The sequence below is a fragment of the Cephus cinctus genome, unplaced genomic scaffold (assembly GCF_000341935.2).
Source record: "Cephus cinctus unplaced genomic scaffold, Ccin1 Ccin1_scaffold0670, whole genome shotgun sequence".
NCBI lineage: Eukaryota > Metazoa > Arthropoda > Insecta > Hymenoptera > Cephidae > Cephus > Cephus cinctus.
Window position 1 is genome coordinate 136,014 of NW_014333297.1, and position 17,836 is coordinate 153,849.

The window sequence follows — 17,836 nt, forward strand, 5'->3', positions numbered from 1 at the left end:
CAAAGACCGAAGAACATAGAGCAAAGCGTCAGATCCGTCGTGCAGGCTGAAACGGAACTTTGGCGAGTCAAAGTTTCGACGATGAGAAGTCGAAGCTCCAAGTTTCCTGTTGCCGACGGCCGTCCCGGGGTGGTTAAGGCTGACTGAGGGATGAATGGGCCCTGTGAGTTCCCGGACGAAGCAAGTTTCGATGGTCCGTCGGGGGTTGAACTTGCCCGGAGCTCAGGAGCACTACAAAATGACCGCGAGTCCACCTACAGGCTTTGTTCTCGGTTCTCCTCGTCTCTCTTCCCCATAACAGCCCTCGGATTTACACCCTCCCGATGCTCCTCCACCTTCCTCCACCCTTCGCCATTCATTTCCATTCGCACTGGCTACAAACATTTTTCCTAGGAATGCGAAGCACTTCCGGTAGAGGTCCCATAGAACCCAGTCTCTCCTCATTTGTAAAAGTTGAGCCGGCCGATATCGAAGGACTTTCCGAAGGACGCGGTCTCATGCCCTATTCCATTCTTTATTGATTTCCTGGGTTTTCGATACACCCTTCGCATAGCATCGTAGAGAGTATGCGGGAATAGCTTTTTCCCCTAAAAAAGAAAAAAAAAAAGAAGAAAAAAAAGAAAAAGCCATTGGAAAAGGCGAGAGGAAAATTCCAACGAGTCCTTGAGGGTTCCTATTGATGTCTTGAAAATTGCGCGAAACTCTGGATGGACGAAGGACCAAGGGGTTAAAGACCACCCTCGTCCAGCCTCCCACTGAAACTTGGACACTTAGCACTAACCCTCTTGCTGCTTAAGTGCTGCTGCTGCAGTACAGTGTGACCGGCGAACGGGCGAAGAGCCCTCGGAGAGTGAAGGGGGGGAGGGAGGAAGGGGGGAGCCCATAAAATAATTGAATCTCCCCAGTTCAAAGACCATGGGCACCGATGCCATTAGCAGGTTATACCTTATGCAGAGTGGCACGCAGAGAAGGAACCATCGTTGCTCCAGGCGCTCCAGGCGTTCCAGGCGTTCCAGGCTCTGGCGACGGTTCGAAGAAAGACGACTGACACGTTTTACAAATTAATTCCGTACGGCCAGCTGTAGGGCTCTGATACTTGAATCAACGAAGACACGGAGAAGAAGGACGGGCGAAAGGGATAAAGGATGAAACGGGGAAGCGACGGAATGGAGGAGCTTCGACCGGGCGTGGTCCTGGTGCGAGCAGGTAATGACCGACGCTGCGCCAGCGGAAGAAGAAAGTCTTTCGAGGAGCTTTCAAGGAGCTTTCCAGGAGGTTTCTTTCGATGCTCAGCGAACCTTGCACCCCCCCACCCCCCAGCTTTCGGCAGGCGATCAGCCGTGAATCTACTCCCCCATATAATGATGTACTGTTTGTGTTCGAAGCAGCCCTTTCAGCGAGGAGGCTGCGTCGAAGGGGCACAGCTCCACGTTCACTCGGCGCCTTAAAGAGCTTAAAGGCGCCTTTGCGCGCGTATGCAGCGTCCTCGCAGATGGTCCCTCCTTACTTTAGTTCCTTGGACGAGGGGCAAAAGGGACGTGAAGCAATATAATGCGCCGCGTGTCTCTATTAGACGAATGAATCGCTCGGACGAATTTAAATGCAATTGGAATTTCTGTCAAAGTCCAAGATATACCGTAATACAATTTTGTGCTCGGATTTGGATTTCCTGACTTTTATCAAACTCAGCCAGATATCCCTAGTGGAATGATCGAATCGTTTTATCGTTTTATCGAAACTGTATATGGACGCCAAGGTGGACATTTTCCTGTATCTAGGTAAGTCCCTATGGACACCAGTGTGGATGTCCGTACCGGGTGACCGTAACCTAAAAGAACTGTCGAGAAGATTGGCGAAAAACTCGAGAGTGGGTGTGTGTGAGAGAGAGAGAGAGAGAGAGAGAGAGTGCGGTAAAGAGGAAGAGAAACAAGTCTCTTGGCCATCGGGTATCAATCCCAGGGGAAACCGTGGCCATTTCCCAAAGTGAAATTTTCCCGCCGGTCGCCCCTCGCGCGCGCGAACGAACGAGCAACATCCCCTGAGTGAACGGCGAGTAGAGGATACGGAGGGATGAAATTTTTCTGTAAATCACCATGCTTACGGGAATGTGCGATTGTGCCCGATTGTGCCCGATCGAAGCCGATTGTGTCCGATGCACGAAGCGACAATGAACGAGGGATTTGCCGAGACTGCTAAGAGATGGCAGTGAGGCTGGAGTATTTGGTTTCCTTCCCTTAGGAGCCAAAAGCCTGTTAGGGCTCGGCTATTAGTTTGACGTAATGACGTCATTAGCCGCAGCGCGGGTCAGGTGATCGGTGAGACGTGCCGGAGGGGGGCCGGAGGGGGGCCGGAGGGGGGCCGGAGGGAGGCAATGTTATTAGAGGCAACCGCTATCTTCAAGGTTCCTGACTCAACTACCTGCTCGCTCGTTAGGCAGGACACTCGCAGGACACTCGACAAGGCGAAACAGAGATTTCATCAAAGCAAATTCACTCACGCTAAACGGGAATCGTCAGACAGCAGGACGCCAAAGGCAAGACGATAAATGCTCCGCAATTATGACGTTCCTTCCAAGGCGTTTTCCCGTTCGCAAACAAAGCCGCATCAATTAGTTAAAAAATTGCAGACAACGGAACAATGAAGAAGCTTAAGTCCTCTCGGGGCTGCAGGGCCAGGCATTCACTCACTCTCTCTCTCTCTCTCTCTCTCTCTCGTCCTAGCTCCCACCACCGAATCACATTCAGCTTCTTCCCTTTCTGCTCCTTCTCTTCTGCCTCCTCACGACGCTCCTCCTTGCTTGCGCGAGTCCTGACTAATTTCAAAGCAAAAAGTGAACAATGCTCGTCAGCGCTTCTGAAAGGAAAATGATTTTCATGTAATTAATTGGTTTAATTAGTAGATCTAGGGACGGGTGGGGAGCGTCGCTATCCCGGGACGTCACAAGGATATTTCGCCGATTCCTCCTAGCAGCGTTGTGGACTCACCTTTTCTCTCTCTCTCTCTCTCTCTCTCTCCTCTTGGGAAATCGGTAGAAGGGATTACCCCTATTAATAATTAGAAATGTGTCCTCGTTAATTTTAATTAGTAACGATTCTCGTTCACGGTCCGTTTACGTCTTGGGTAACGCGCCAACCCCTTCGCATCCTTTCATCCCTTGTTTCTCAACCAGGACAAACTCGGTGGCGTTTCACCGTGTCTTGTCGCCTTTCTCCAGGTATCCTCTTGGACGCAACGCGCAGCCGGGATGCTGATCAACTCAAGATGAAGGATCCAAGTGTTTCCAGGGATCATGGAGGACAAGCTGAGCTCCAAGTAGAGAAGACGGAAGGAGCCGGCGAGCAGGGTTTATTTTCCGGCTGGCTGCCGCTCGTCATTCGAACGGACGCTCGAGGAATCCCTTAACGGAGATGCCCTGGTCCTCCATCCTCCGAGGACGTCAAAGAGACGCCTTGGGAACAACCTCCCGGTAGACCGGTGGACCGGCGACTGGGCGACTGGGCGAAAGGACGCAGAACTTCCTGTCGGCGCTCCGCGAACTCCCCCCGGATGCATTGGATTTTCCTACTTACGTCGAAGGAGAAACGTGGACGTATTCGGGCCGACTTCCCGATGCCGAACTGCGACGCCACAGGTGGCCGGTTTGAAACGCTTGATTTACGCTCAGCGTCGGTCCTGCTTCAAAGTTCGACTTGTCCGGTAAACAGCCTCTTCGAAGACGTCCGAGACTCGCAGATTCATTGGCGACGCTCATGACGCGTTTGGCGTCGAGGCTCGAGGAACGAAGCGCGACGCCTCCTTCGAAATTGCCGGTTTGGTTCGGCCAGCCTTGCGCGTCTTGTCCGTGTATACGTTCACGTAGCCGGACAAGTCCGTATGGGTGCGCAATCTGGCTTTGAGTTTTATTCGGGTCCTAAAATTGTTTCAAGATCCCCGTCGGATAATTGAGCCAAATCTAATCGTCGAAATCACGTTTCCCGAAGGCTCCACGTCAGGCTACGTGCCTTCCAGGTTCCACGCGTTATCCACGTATACCTATAAAGACGTTTCGAGGTCTGCGAACCATTCGATTCTGAGTTCTCCTCTTGCGACTGGAACGCGATGGCGAACTTGCTTGTAGCAGGACTCGATTTATCGGGCTTCTTGTGATAATCAACAAGACGCCTACTAAGGGAAGGCTAATTCGTCACGCGAGCCTCGAATTAGTGATTCTCGAGACAATGGCGCCACTCCTGGGACGAATGGAGGCTACGATAAGATCCATCCAAGTTCTTCTCCTTTACCTCGCACCTCTCTCTCTCTCTCTCTCTCCCTTCCTTATTAGCTTAGACTCACTGTCCCCTTAAATAAACTCAGTTCCTTTCCCTGTCTACCCTTAACCATGCTTGCCCCCATCCGAGTCCCTGACCCCTAACGAACCGTCTTCCAGGCTTCCCCCGACGCTTCGGACTTTTGCTTTGCCTTCTTTATCTTCTTTCGGTAATCGAGCCGACACTCGCAAATATGTGGTACTCCTGTATTGATCCCGCGACGAAGGCTTGGCGAAATATTAAAGAGACTCTGGAGGAGAACAGGGAGAGAAAAATGAATGAGGAGGAATCGTGAGACGTGAACCGGAGTCTGCGGCCTGTGATGTGTGACGTGTGCAGGGCAAAATAAAAAATAAAAAAATAAAAATAAAAAGAAAAAGAAAATCCGCCACTGCCTCCTGACACTCGGTTTTCCTTCTCTTTACGATGTGCTTTACGCTTCACGCCTGACGCTTCAGCCGCCCTGCGATGCGCGATTCGCAATTTCTTCTTTCTTCCCACCCTCTGTTATCCTTGCTTTTTCAACCAGCCTCACTAACATCTATGTGTATTCTCTTGTAGTGGGTATATCTCTTAAAATGAAAAAGCAAAAAAACATTTATTTTCCAGGCTGATCTTCAGCGAAAGAAAACCTTTCTATTCGTAACCATCTTATTCCCACTGTCATAAATCGCACATTTTGAAAATCTTGAAAATTAGCATAAGGCACAAGAGAAAATAGCATGGCATGGCAATAGCCCGCGGTCGACCAAAGGAACTCTCGGGGCAGCAGGACAGATCCAAAGCCGAATTGCTTCCGCGTGACCGCGCGGCACGCGACGCCTTATCCAGGACCAGCAGGACCAGCAGGACCAACAGGACTAGGCCGAACGGTTTGACAAGTAGATATTCACGGTGCAGAGTCAAGGCGCCGCGTGACGCTCGTTGTGGCTGCGTCGGGCGAATATGACGAAGACGTCGCGAGGCGCCGCAGAGGTTATGGGTCAAAGAAGTGTAAGAGGCTGTAAAAGAGAATTGTCTGCGACGGCAGGAAAAATAAAAAAGAGCGAATTTATATTCTCGGCGATAGCGAGTGAGAAAGTAGAATTGCGAGTTGAGATAGGAAGGATTCGGACCAATTAGATTCACTCGCTCGGGTTTCTTGCTGGCGCACATTGACTAAAACTGTCCGTTTCAACGGGAAGGGGTTGAGATAGGGGGAGACAGGGAGACAGGGAGGCGCGGAGTGCGCGGAGTGTACCAGCGAACAGACAGGGACGCCCCGAGCCCGAAGCGTCCATCCTTTTGTCTTTGGACTGGCAAGTTTTTACGGGTCGTCGCAACTTTTTGGCCTTCGGTCGTTCTGCAAAAGCTCGCCGAGGAAAAGTGGCCCGCGATAGGCGCCAATGGCCCCTGGTGAAGGAGGGGGTGGAAGACTGGCGATTGGGGAGACTTGTAGGGGGGACTTGCTGCCGAACATTATCGACTCGAGGAATTAAGGGGCTTCGCCAGTGACCTCTGCCAGATCAGGTCGCCGTCTAATGGGTGCATGCACACGGGTTAAATGGTACATCCTTTGGAAGAAGAGTAAAGGCCGTTCCTCATGAGGCGACTGGTTGGCGAAAGGGGAAACAAGTCGAACCAGTGGATAAATAATAGATAAATAGGGCCGACTTTCTCGGACGTCGAGGAACTGCCGAATGGTTAAGCAGCTTAGGCTGGCACTCACACCGAGCTTTCAGCGATAAAAGCGCCTTTAAGCCAGCGTCGATCATCCGCGTGGCGTCGCGTTGCGCAACCTTGAGAAATCCTAAGAAGATTTGGTGAAATTTTTAAGAGAATCTGCCTCGGAGATGGCTCACTGGTCTTCCACGAAGGACAATGTGAGTTTTCATGAACTTTTCTGAAAGCCAGTGTTACGAGGAGAAAGTTGTCATCGTAAGTCAGCGACTCGACTCGATTCGAATAACATAGGTAAAGGACGCCATTCCGAAGGTCCAACTCTCCTGAATACCGATGAAGTCCTTTTATTTAGTATCCCGAAGTATCGGGCGGAGCTTGGAGAAATCCGTTATGCTCGATGGAGCCCATAAAATTGGCGTGGCCGACGGGCATTGATTCTTCCAGAATCTGCTAATCCAGAGTCAGTCCCTCCTTTATTCCTGGGAGGAATTCCAGTTGGGAAATGAAGAGAGGCCGAGGGGATACGTGGCGGTGTGAGAATGACAAAGTAAGAGAGAGAGCAGGAGATACGTCAAAGACGTATTCCTTGGAGAGGCTACCTCGTGACTCGACGCGATCTGCGATTCGTCATGTCGTTAACATAGATCTCTGTTGGTATGGTAAATGGCCAAAGGGGCAACGGGGCAACGGGGAGATTGAGGCGAGGCTGCCAAGAGGAAGAGTTTAAACCTGCGCGGCCTCGCATCGCACAAAGTCCCGAGGCCCCGCAATTTTTCCACGAGGTGGAATCGAGTTTGCATGAAATTTGAGGCTCGCCGCCATTTCATAAACCTTTGACTTGGAAAGGGTTGGTCCGATCGGCTGGATGCACCCTGCTCCGACGCTACCCTGAGGTGCATCCCGTGCTCCAAGTGCCCCGAGTCGTTCTCGAAGCGTCATTCTTTCTTACCCCTCGCTGAATGCATGGTCTTATCAGTGAGCGCAACCGCACCGAACCAGCCAGCGAGCCGGTTCCACGTCGGGAGAACAAAGTTCCCGACATTAGAATTTTAAATCGACATCCTACGAGACTGAGCGACCGACTATCGCCTCGAGACTCCGCAGCGGGTTCCAGGGTTCTTCGGATATCCCGTTCCGTCCTCCTGCTGCACCTATCTCCTATCCTGCGCCTACTCATAGAAGTACAGTATCCTGGCCCAGCGTCAATTTGGACTTCAGGGTTGCGTAATGGCTGCGTAACGCAAGCGTAAGCGCGAAGGAAGCTCCGTTAGGTTTCATTCGGAATCCCTTTGCGCGCACCCGAGTCTCTCAATTCCGTGCGGCTCGAAAACTCCGAGCACCGTTCCGGCCGTAATAAAAAGAAAAACAAAAGAACCCAGAAAATCTCTGCGGGTATATCAGATTCTTCTAAAAGATCTCCACGCTGCCACCGCTGTAGCCGTACAGCGATTCTTCCTTCTCCCTTCCTTCCTCCTCGCCCTGCTTCCCGTCTTTAGAGGGACCATAGAGGGCTTTCCGTATTTTTCTCTTACTTTCTTTTCTCTTTTCTCTTGCAGCCCTTCAGCGTGTGTTTACCAAAGAGTCTAAACACCTGGGAGAGTTGGAGACCTGCGTTCGAGACGTACAAAGAAACCTCGGGTGGTCCCACTTAGCATGATTGTTAGCCCTGAGAATCGTAAGAGGGTGCTTTCTACGTGGATGCATGCAGATTTCCACCCTCATTGTTTTTCTCCTTTTACCTTTAACCAACCACCACCTTCTGTTTCTCCTTCTTTTTCTTCCTGTTCTCCCGAGGCCTCCCCTCCACCCCCCGCCGGCGCGCGCGGTTCAGGAAACAACCCCCAGGTACGCGTACGGAAGAATGAGGGTGTTTCATTAAGTCGTCACTCGGGCTTCCTTACATTCTTCGTGCTTCCTGCTCAATGTTGATCGCGAATCCCGCAAGCAAGTACAGTTTTTCTTTGGAGTTTCAGCCTCACCTGCGCTTTCCCCGCTTCTCCTCTTGTGGCCTCTTCAGGCTCTGCTGGCCCCTGCTGTTTCCCCCGTAAAGGGGTTCGTGCCTGTTGAGCGAAACAGTCGATGGAAATTGGGGGCTCCCGTAACACAATATCTATGGGACCAAAGGGGCAGAATGCAAGAATATAAAATCCCAATAACCATCCCTCTCGAAGATTCTACCCTATTCCGCCTCTTGATCCCTATCGACGCTGCTGTGTTCTCCGGCGGAGGAACGTTTACATTGGTATTCAATGAGCCCGATTGAACAGCGGATTTTTTTCCTGAGCCCGCAAGAGGGACGGACCGAGGAAGGTAGAGGGAAAGTAGAAAAAAGAAAGCTACCGGGGGCGAGGGGGGGCGAGGGGGGCTAGGGAGAGGGCGGCGGAACTCATCAAAACTAAATCCAGGCTTTCGTCGTGCGGGTACGGCTGGTTGCGTGATCCTTTGAAAAAATACGGATATATTTAATACCGCGTGCGCTTGCTGGCGATTCGTGCGGGTTCGATCGCACCGATGGGAGACCCGGAGACACGCGGAGGAGTGCAGGAGAAGTTATTAAATAAACAGAGTGCGAGGATGCGCTTAGTGCAAAATCGAAATTTCAATCTTCAGTTGCGTGAAACGGGCTCGAGTTTCCAAGCAACGTGGAATTGCGTGGTTAAGGGAAATCTACAATATTGGAAATTTGTTAAAGGCCATTCGAATCTATTGCACGTAAAATGATTAGATGGGAAGCGCTCATGTGCAGTTATCAATAGTATATTTTCATTCGTCAGTGAGAAATTTCATATGGCGTATCTCCCTCTTTCACGCACGCTGGCCCGACGATGCCCGATACCTGCCTCTATTGCACGCTATCGATCGCACCTGGATGACCCTCCGGTGTCGCTTGTGGGACGCAGCCACGTTACTAAAATTCCAACCTCCGCGCGGACGAGCCTGCTCCTTCCTCCTGAATTAACCAGCTCACGAAGCACTACGCAATAATGCAAGAGCGGACAAACCATAAGACGGATCGATTTCTTCAAGTGGGTTAGCTAGGAACGAGGTCGAGATTGCCGGAGACACTCGAGTTTTGCGGAACGGAAGTAGGCTTTAGAATTGAAGGGGAGGGGGGGAGGGGGAGGGGAGTCCAAGGTAGAAAAAATGGTGATTGGTCAGTGTCCGCTCGACTTTCCTCGGGACTTCGTTACGTATTCATAAATGGAACGCAACCGGAATAGGCGACGGCCGGAGAACATGCGGAATTCGCAATGACGATTTCGTTGTACCCGTGGCCCGTGGTAGCGAGAGAGAGAGAGAGAGAGAGAGAGAGAGAGAGAGAGAGAGAGAGAATCCAGAATGTGGCGAGAGGCGGGTGAGGGTGGGCCTATCGCCTGATCGTGGCTTCGTTAGCTCCTGTTTGTGCCTCGCATATCATTCCAATATTATGTGTATCAAAATGATACGCGCCGACTATCAGGGTGAAAGGAGCGGAGGAGAGAAGAGAAGAGGAAAAGTTAATAGAGGAGAGAGAGAGAGAGAGGGTGGACGGGGGGGGATCCTTTGAATGGGCGCGAACGAACTTGAATCGACCGCCGCAGGAACATCTACGTACGTGCACAAGGAAGAGTCAATCTAATCGTTTTGCACAATTTGCTGTATTCGAGAGACGAAGCGCATACAGGCGTTTACGCATTGACTCTCCTGCCCTGACGCACGCTCCTCTGTTGCCAGGCCTGCTCCCCGGAACTCAGGGCCATTCTTCGAGGCCCATTTCCTCCTTCCGCGGAAGAGCCCCACATTTTTCCTTAATTGGACTCGATCTTGCGAGGCTCCTTATTTTCTAACCAAGCGACTTCGCGCTGTCGGTATTTCGTGAAAGAACCCTGAGACGTCGAGACGCAGAGATGGAAATAGGGGTAGTTAGGATCCCTGTACATTCATTGATCCACCAAGTGGTTGGGATTAAACCGCGAGAGGGCTTTATGTCGCCGCTAATTCAGTTAATATTCCGTCGTTATCATTCAACTGAGGATCTTCGAGGGTGCCGAAGGGCGCAAAAGGACGCAAAAGGACGCGCGAAAGGACGCGAAAGGACGCGAAAGGACAGAGTGGAACAGGTAGGCCTGTGGGGTGCACGCGTCGGTCCTCCACCCTCCCACCACCCCATAATACCGTCAACGGGGCACTTTCATTGAGAAATGAAACGAACTTTAGTATTTCTCGTTATCCATCCCCATTAACCCTCCGTTCCTCTTGAAATGGGTTTAACGCAGGGAACTGCTTTCGATTTCAATGCCTGCCAATCAGCATTGACCTCTGACCTAAGGAACTTCCGGAAATTTTACGCTCTCTCCGATACCCCGAAAACTTTCCAATTGAATTTCAAGAGCCAGCGGCTCGACCCGACGCAGAGATATCCCGGCTCAGCGAGGGATTTCACGAGATCAGAGATCACGCAGAATCCAGAATCTAAGCTTGTCATTTTTCGCCTGCCATCTCTTCCAGTTTCGCCTATCAAAATAGAAATGGAACAATAGTCGAGAATCCCTGAATGGAGGCGGAGCGACACAGTGCAGGTGGAGAGATTCGCATGGCACGTCACACAAGGATAATCGTGGCAAAGTGTATCGTGAAATCAGAATGGGTGTCAGGCTAGAGGGGGTGCCGCGGGGTAGGCTCCAGGGCCGCACAGCAAGGAAGGCGCTCGTAGAAGATAGAAAGGGTGCAATGGGGGATGGTTGTGGTTATAAGGGGACGGAAGGGGATAAAGGGAGACAGAACAAGACAGAGAACTGGATGAAGCGGACCGGATAGGTCAGAGGTACTCCGGGCGTCCCTCAAATATCTTACGGCAATAATAATAGTAATAAATGTCAATGGAACGTAACGATAATTTATGGAACATGACTGGGAAGCTGGGTGGACGTGACTCGAATGGTTTTTAACCCGCAGAACTCTTTGGTGAATTCACCAGGCCAAATGCAGAGTAGGACTTTGGGACATGGACCAAGAAGAAGAAGAAGTGAAACTGTACAACTAGTTGAAGAAATGGCAAAAGTACCGAAGGAACTACAAGATTGCGACCGATTTCGAACTAAAGGAAGCCGAGAAAACCGGAGGACTTGGGCAAGTATAGATATGTCGGCTAAGGAGATCGGGGCGTCCGTGCGCCGTGACGCCAGATGCTACGTTGCCCTATGACCGCTGGAAAGGAGGAGGAACTCCCCGAACGAGGAAATTCGATGTTCGAGATCAGGGACGGATCTGCACTGCGGGCGGCACTCGCTTGGCAAGAGTCGTCGGGGACTAGAAACTGATACTAATTCATAGGCTTCCTATCCTCATCCTGATTCCCAGCCACTCCCACCGAAACTGCCAGTCTAACCTCTCGGCTGTCTCGAGGCTTTTCCCCTCTGGACCTTTCACGCCACTACCGTCTGCGACTAATGAATGAAAATTAATTTACTCCTCAGCCGAAGTTGCTCCTCGCTTGTTAATCCATCATCCATAGCTATTCTCCCGTCGAGAATCAGGACGTCGAAATTCGTTGAGATTTCATCTTTTCGAGCGATGTCCCTGGACTTGTCATACTCTTGTCTCGTGTCTCTTTGATCTCCTCCACCTTCAAAAAGCCAGAGAGCACGAGGACGCGCAGTCGTCGGACAGAAGCTAATAGGGGTAGTGCGCAAAGTTATTTTTTTAAGGTCGCAGTGGAGGATCCGGTGACGCTCGCATCCCTAGCATTTGTCATCCGAGATCCCTTTGTTCCGGTGCAAAACAAACGCAGTCGCGGTGACCTCCCGACCTCCCCGCAGTCCTCTGCACGACCAGCCTTGGTAGATAGCTAGGTACCGCCAGGACGCCTGCAGTCCCTCCGGTGCTTTCGAGAATCGCTTGATCCACCCTGGACCCTTCTCGACCCAAGAGGCGTATGTGCGCGACAGGGTCGAACGTCGCGTCGATCGGGCGTCGATCGGGCGTCGATCGGGCGTCGCCCGAGGCCTCCAGGAGGTAGACCTTCGTCAACGGGGGTCGACACCACCGATATCCAGAAATTGGACCGGCCTATTCTTGGAAGAACTTGGACGACCTCGAAACTCCAGTAAAGTAAGAATCATTCGAGGAACGGCGGTGCGACTGATGGTCGATGGGGAAGAGGCTGGCCCTGCTACGTGCACACTGGCAACGTGGCAGCCTGCTCGAGGAGCGTGAAGCTGGAGAAGGGAAGCTTTACTTTACTTTACAGAGTAACCAGCAGAACCAGCAGAACCAACAGTGGCAGCAGCGCCTCCGCCACCTCCGCCGCCTCCGCCACCTCCGCCACCTCCGCCACCCACGGAGAAACAGAGTCATCTTCGAAGCTGCCTTAATTTCTTCCATCATCTCGGCCCTTCCCTCGCCTCCCCTCTCGCGATTTGGCCTACCTTTCATCTTGTATGAAGCTAATTACATTTTTATGAGACCACCCTCGTTTGCCATCGCTTTCCACTCCGGGGCTTTGCCAGTCGCCACCAACTCGGTAGAATTCAAGTGGCCCAACACTTTTCCTTCCTCCTTCTTAATACGCTCCGAGTCTTTCCTTTGCTCGTTCTCTCCTGCGGACATTTATGCCTCGACGGAATCCAAGGAGAATTCAAACTCGAGTTTCATTGCACCAGAGTCGCACCAAGCCAAGTACGCGGTTGGGGATGTACTTGAAATTGCTCCCAGTGACCGAGACGAGGGAAAAAATAAGAAGACGCTGGGGATCGTAAGAGAGGAAATCTGCTTAATCGTATAAATCTTGAATATGGCGTTCAAATAACAGCACTAACGAGTAACCGGATACGTTTGTAGGAAAGTGGGAGGCTGAGGCGCCTCGACTGTCTCGACTCCTCGTTAGGTCCGAGATTCAATAAGGGAGAGACGTACCCTCCCCGACCTTCTGCCCTTTACACTTCCCGGCTTTCCATCTACCTCAACTTTCTTTAAATCCCCGCTGGTCAGCCCGGGACGTAACCCCGAAGGGATAGAGGGCAGCCTTCGAGTATTCTTTCTCGACCCGGTAACATGGGGCGACCAGGTTTCTCTTGGCCCTAACGAGCGAACGAAAATCCGAAGGGTCGAAGGGAAGATTTATAGATTTATAGATTTATACTTCGCGAGGGCCAGGTATTTCGTCCAGCCGCACAGGCGATGATTTCACCTGGAGCCATGCGATTGTGCAATTGCTGCAGGGCGGGAACTGGCGAACTGGAAGAAGGGTGCGTCGTCATTGGTATTGATAGGGATTAGAGGAGGGACGGGGTGGACGGGGTGGACGATATACCTTTATCACCACAGCAGCCAGCATTACGCTCGGCACGCGCAGTTGCATCTTCCGAACGTTTTCTATGAAGGACTTGAAATTTTAACTGGCCCGCAACCAAATGGAAATGAGGACCGTAAAATGGAAAATGGAAAATGGAAAATGGAAAATGGAAGGCGGAATAGAATGGAACATTCGTTCTATTTTAAGGGTAGTTGTGGAGAAGCGCGACACCGGGATCCCGCCCCCATCGCAGAACTCACCCTCCGAAGAATAATGGCCGACGGATGCGCTTGTTGTTCCATTTTTGAGTTCCCGGCAATTCGTGCACCCTTCTTGTTTACGCGTGGCTTCCGCAAAAGCCCGGAGAAAAAAAAATGTTAAAAGCCGGCCCTGCGTCTTTCGGCTCAGCCAACCCTTTTGCCGTTGCAGCAGGATCGATAGGTACGCACGGTTCCTGTGTTACCGATGTTCCGCCCGATTCGTCACGTGGCCCACAGAGAGCGCCCGTGGAACCAAACTTCTTCTCGCCTTCAGCAGGAGCTTCGAGGCGTCGTCCGTCTGTCCGTCGGCACGTCGACGTCTCCGTCGGCTGCACCCCCACTGTCGACGTCCAAAGATAATGCACCGTGCGCATCCTCGGCCTCAAGCCACTGTGACAATGGCAGCACCCTATCGTATTCTCTTGGGCGCCTAGAACTTCCGTTGCAAGCGAACAAAAGGCCAGGTCACTGCAGATGCCTGACGTCTCTCGACGACCCGCCGACCCGCCGACCCGGCGACCCGACGCACCAATGTCGAGTCGAGATTAACAATTAACAGCAGGAAGGATTCAACGGGCTCCGATTACTTAACAATTCCGTCACGCCGCGCAACCCTTCCCCAAGCATTAATTGTTAATAGTTAATTTAGCATGAACACCAGCCATAACCAGGCAGCCCCGTCGGCAAGAACAGCAGCATCCACTCTCAATTATGGCCGGCGAAATAATTGAAGCTCAATTATTCAGACTATTTCGTCCCAGCTTCTACTCTCTTACTGGGAATTTGGCGCTTCTCCCTTCAGCCTCACCTGCTTCCACCTCCTTTGACCCCCTTTCAGCCCCTTTCAGCCCCTTTCACCTACTTCCTCCACCAGCCTGTCGTAGCTTTGGCGCAGGCTACCCAACGTTTTGGAGGTCTGGAAGCTTTAGCAGGTTCACCACCTTTTCCTCCTTTTCACCTTTCCGCCATCTCCCCCCCTGCCCTCCCTTTTTAAGCCCATCCGTAAATTAAGCCGAACAGCTACGCGATACGTTCAACCGGTTAATTTCGACCCCTGCCGCGCTACATCCCCAAAGGTTAAAGGGTTAAAGCGCTACGTATTTGCTTAGCCGCCACGCGAGCTTACCACGGTCTGATGTAGAAGCACCAGCAGCACCAGCAGCACCACCGGCACCACTAATCTTCCAGCCAGTCTTGACCAAGTGCACCGCCGCCATCAGTCGCCTTCAGAGGGAGAGGAACGAGATGACTGGACAGACAATTCAAAAAGTATTAGTGGCTTCTGTCTCGCGAGGAAGCTACAGCAGGAATTCGTTGGGCTCGTTTTAACGAATAGATCGACACTTTGGTACGTCCGCTTGAATAGGAAGGAGGGTCAAAGATATTCATTCCAGCAATGCGTGCGACCGACCGATTTTTCAGGAGACTGCTCGATCAACGATTCCAAAGGGAATGAGCCAGGAAATACGAGTAAAACAATACCAGCTGGAGAGTGACAAATGGCAGTCTAAATCGGGACTAGGCACTACGGTTACGGGGAGGACGAGGGGGAGGCTGAAGGGGATGCCGTACATTACGAAATTCAACGAAATATAGGCTCGAGTTTGGTGGTGGCACGCCAGAGGCCTGGTGAGGCATCCAGGCATCCAGGCAGGCAGGCAGGCAGGCAGGCAGGCAGGTCGCTGCGCAGAGTTTCAATATTTGCCGGGTGCTCGCCTACGTACGCTTAGTTACCTAGCGTTACGTTGCGTTACGTTGCGTTATATTACGTTGCGCAAGTTCACTCGACGTCAGTCCTCTCAAAACTACTTAGACGTAAAGCTGAATCGTATAATTTCAAGTTTTCAGGAACATCCGCAGAGGGATGCTAAACGAGAGAGGGGAAAGGCTTAACACGTTCCTCGTTCGCTTCGCTCGATTCCGGCTGATTTCACTCGGATCGATCGAAAGACACGCGCGTGTTTTTTCAATCGATGCAAATCGACAGCATCTTTGTCATTACAAGGCTGTGCGACTCGCAGGACTCTTAACCCAAATCCCTGCGATCGGTCCTGGGAATCCTATGGCTGCTGCAAAGACTCCGGCAAATGAAGCAGGGTTAAGTCTTAGGCTGGTCCATGATTAAAGCGGATAAGAGGAGAGAGCCGTACCGTGGTTTTCGGGATAAGCCAGGCGACGTCCCGACGTCCCGACGTCCCGACGTTCCACGTTAAATTAGCAAACGAATTTAAAGCCACGATGGAAACTAAACGATTGCTGCAGGCGGACGCTTGTTGGTCACGTAGTAGGTGGCTCCTCTGGCCTCGCGGTTCCACTGGGATCCAGGACCAGCAGCACCGGAACACTATCCCCCATCGCCATCCCATTTCCATCAAGCCACCCCAGAGCACCCCCCGACTAGTGGAGGCAGATGCGCTAAATAGCCCTCAGGGAAACCAAAGCTCACCTCCGCACCCCATAGCCGGGAAACGTATCTAGAATCCTCTTACCCGTAGCCTGTACCACGCTGGCATCTCTTCCACCCGCAGGCGCACCAACCCCCATATCAAATCCCAGCTTCTCCTCTCTCTCTCTCTCTCTCTCTCTCTTTCTCTCTCAGTCGGCTGCCTAGGTTTTATAACATATCAATTATTTATCGACGCCAGTCCGTAACAATAAACCGTACGTGCCTTTTCGCATTTCGTGCGCCTCGACTGCCGCCGACTTGTCGTTTCCACGTCGCTCATTCCCCGGGAGGCAATCACGACTGCGACCACCGCGACGCCGACGCCGACGCCGACGACAACGAGTCGTGGAACCTCCTGGGCGCTTGCTTATCTTTCTTCGGGTTCGCCTAGACTCATCTCGCTTTATCATGGACATTCGTCCTGCCCTGAAGAGCCCTTGTCCATGGTTCACCTCAATTTACCCAAAGCCTCTGCAATATTTACTCCTCGGCGCATCGTGGGAACAGGATTCGCGTAAAGATGCGAAAAATCATAGGAATAGCAAGAGGTGCTCACGTTGAATCGCAATGCATAAATATAGGAGTGATTTATTATTATTTTATTTTAATGATCGGAATAAATTTTCGCTCCATCGAAGGAAGAAGTGAGAGTGAGAGGGCGAATGGGTTGCGTGTACATATATATATATATATATGCGTATGTAGTGGTCGGGGTGCGTCTGTGGAAACAAGATGACGGAGGGAAGTTTCATGAATTTGGTGGCTCGTAGGACTTCGGAAAATGGGAATGGAAGCCAAAGGAAAAATAAGAGGAGAGGTAAAGAAACTCACGTATAAATCCCAGAAAGATTATTTTTCATATCCCGGTCCCGAACCTGGACTCCCCCGAGGGGTTTCCCACCCAAGGAAAACTTGAAAAGTCGCATAATAAGTCTGCCGGGAGATCGAAATTATTGAATAATTTATCGTCGAAGTTGGTCGCCTTTGATCGCTCTCATCCCCTCCTCCCCCGCGCTCTTTCACTCCCCTTCACCTTCTCCCGCACTTTTGAGTTCTCGTCGCGATCGAGTACCCGCCTATCTGTTTCCTGGGAAAATAGCGCTGGCGTGACATACGATTTTCCAACTATCACCCGCTGCGCTGTTGCTACCTTGGCCACCTTCGCCACCTTCGCCACCTTCGCCACCTTGGCCACCTTGGCCACCTTCGCCACCTTCGCCACCTTCGCCACCTTCGCCACCTTCGCCATCTTTGCCATCTTTGCCATCTTTGCCAGTATCGCTTCTAGAACGTTCGTTTCCATCAGCACTGAGCTTCTTGAAGAGCTTCAAGTTTTCCCGAGGGGCCGATGGGAAGATCGGAGCTCGTCCTGATTGCGAATTAAGCCAGAAGTGAGCGGAAAATATAGTAAGGCGTTAAGCCGGAAGTGTCGAGGCAGGACGGAGGGGAAAGGGAAGAGACTAGGAAGAAAAGTAGGAAGAAGGCGACGAGGTTGCAGGCCGCATAATTTATGCGATCATAGATGTAATCGCGTCTGAATATTCACAACTGTGCTCGCCGCTGGCTGCCGCTAACTTTATAATTACCAAATAAATTATCCAGCCGGGAGCCGCGAGCGGCGGCCGCGGCCACCCGCGAATTTATTGAAAATTAAGCTCGATTTTATCGCGTGGAAAGTTTCCAATTTTCCGCGGTTACTTTTACGCCCTATTCTCCTCCTTTGACTCGTTGACTCGAGATACGAGACGCCGCAGACGCCTCCCGTCTCCCGTCTCCCGTCTCTCGTCTCGCATCTCCCGGTGACACCCATCGAATCTCTGTGTTTAGAAATCCCAGGGCCATCTCGGAGGCTTCGCATTATCTCCCCCCCCCCCCCCCCCCCCCCCCC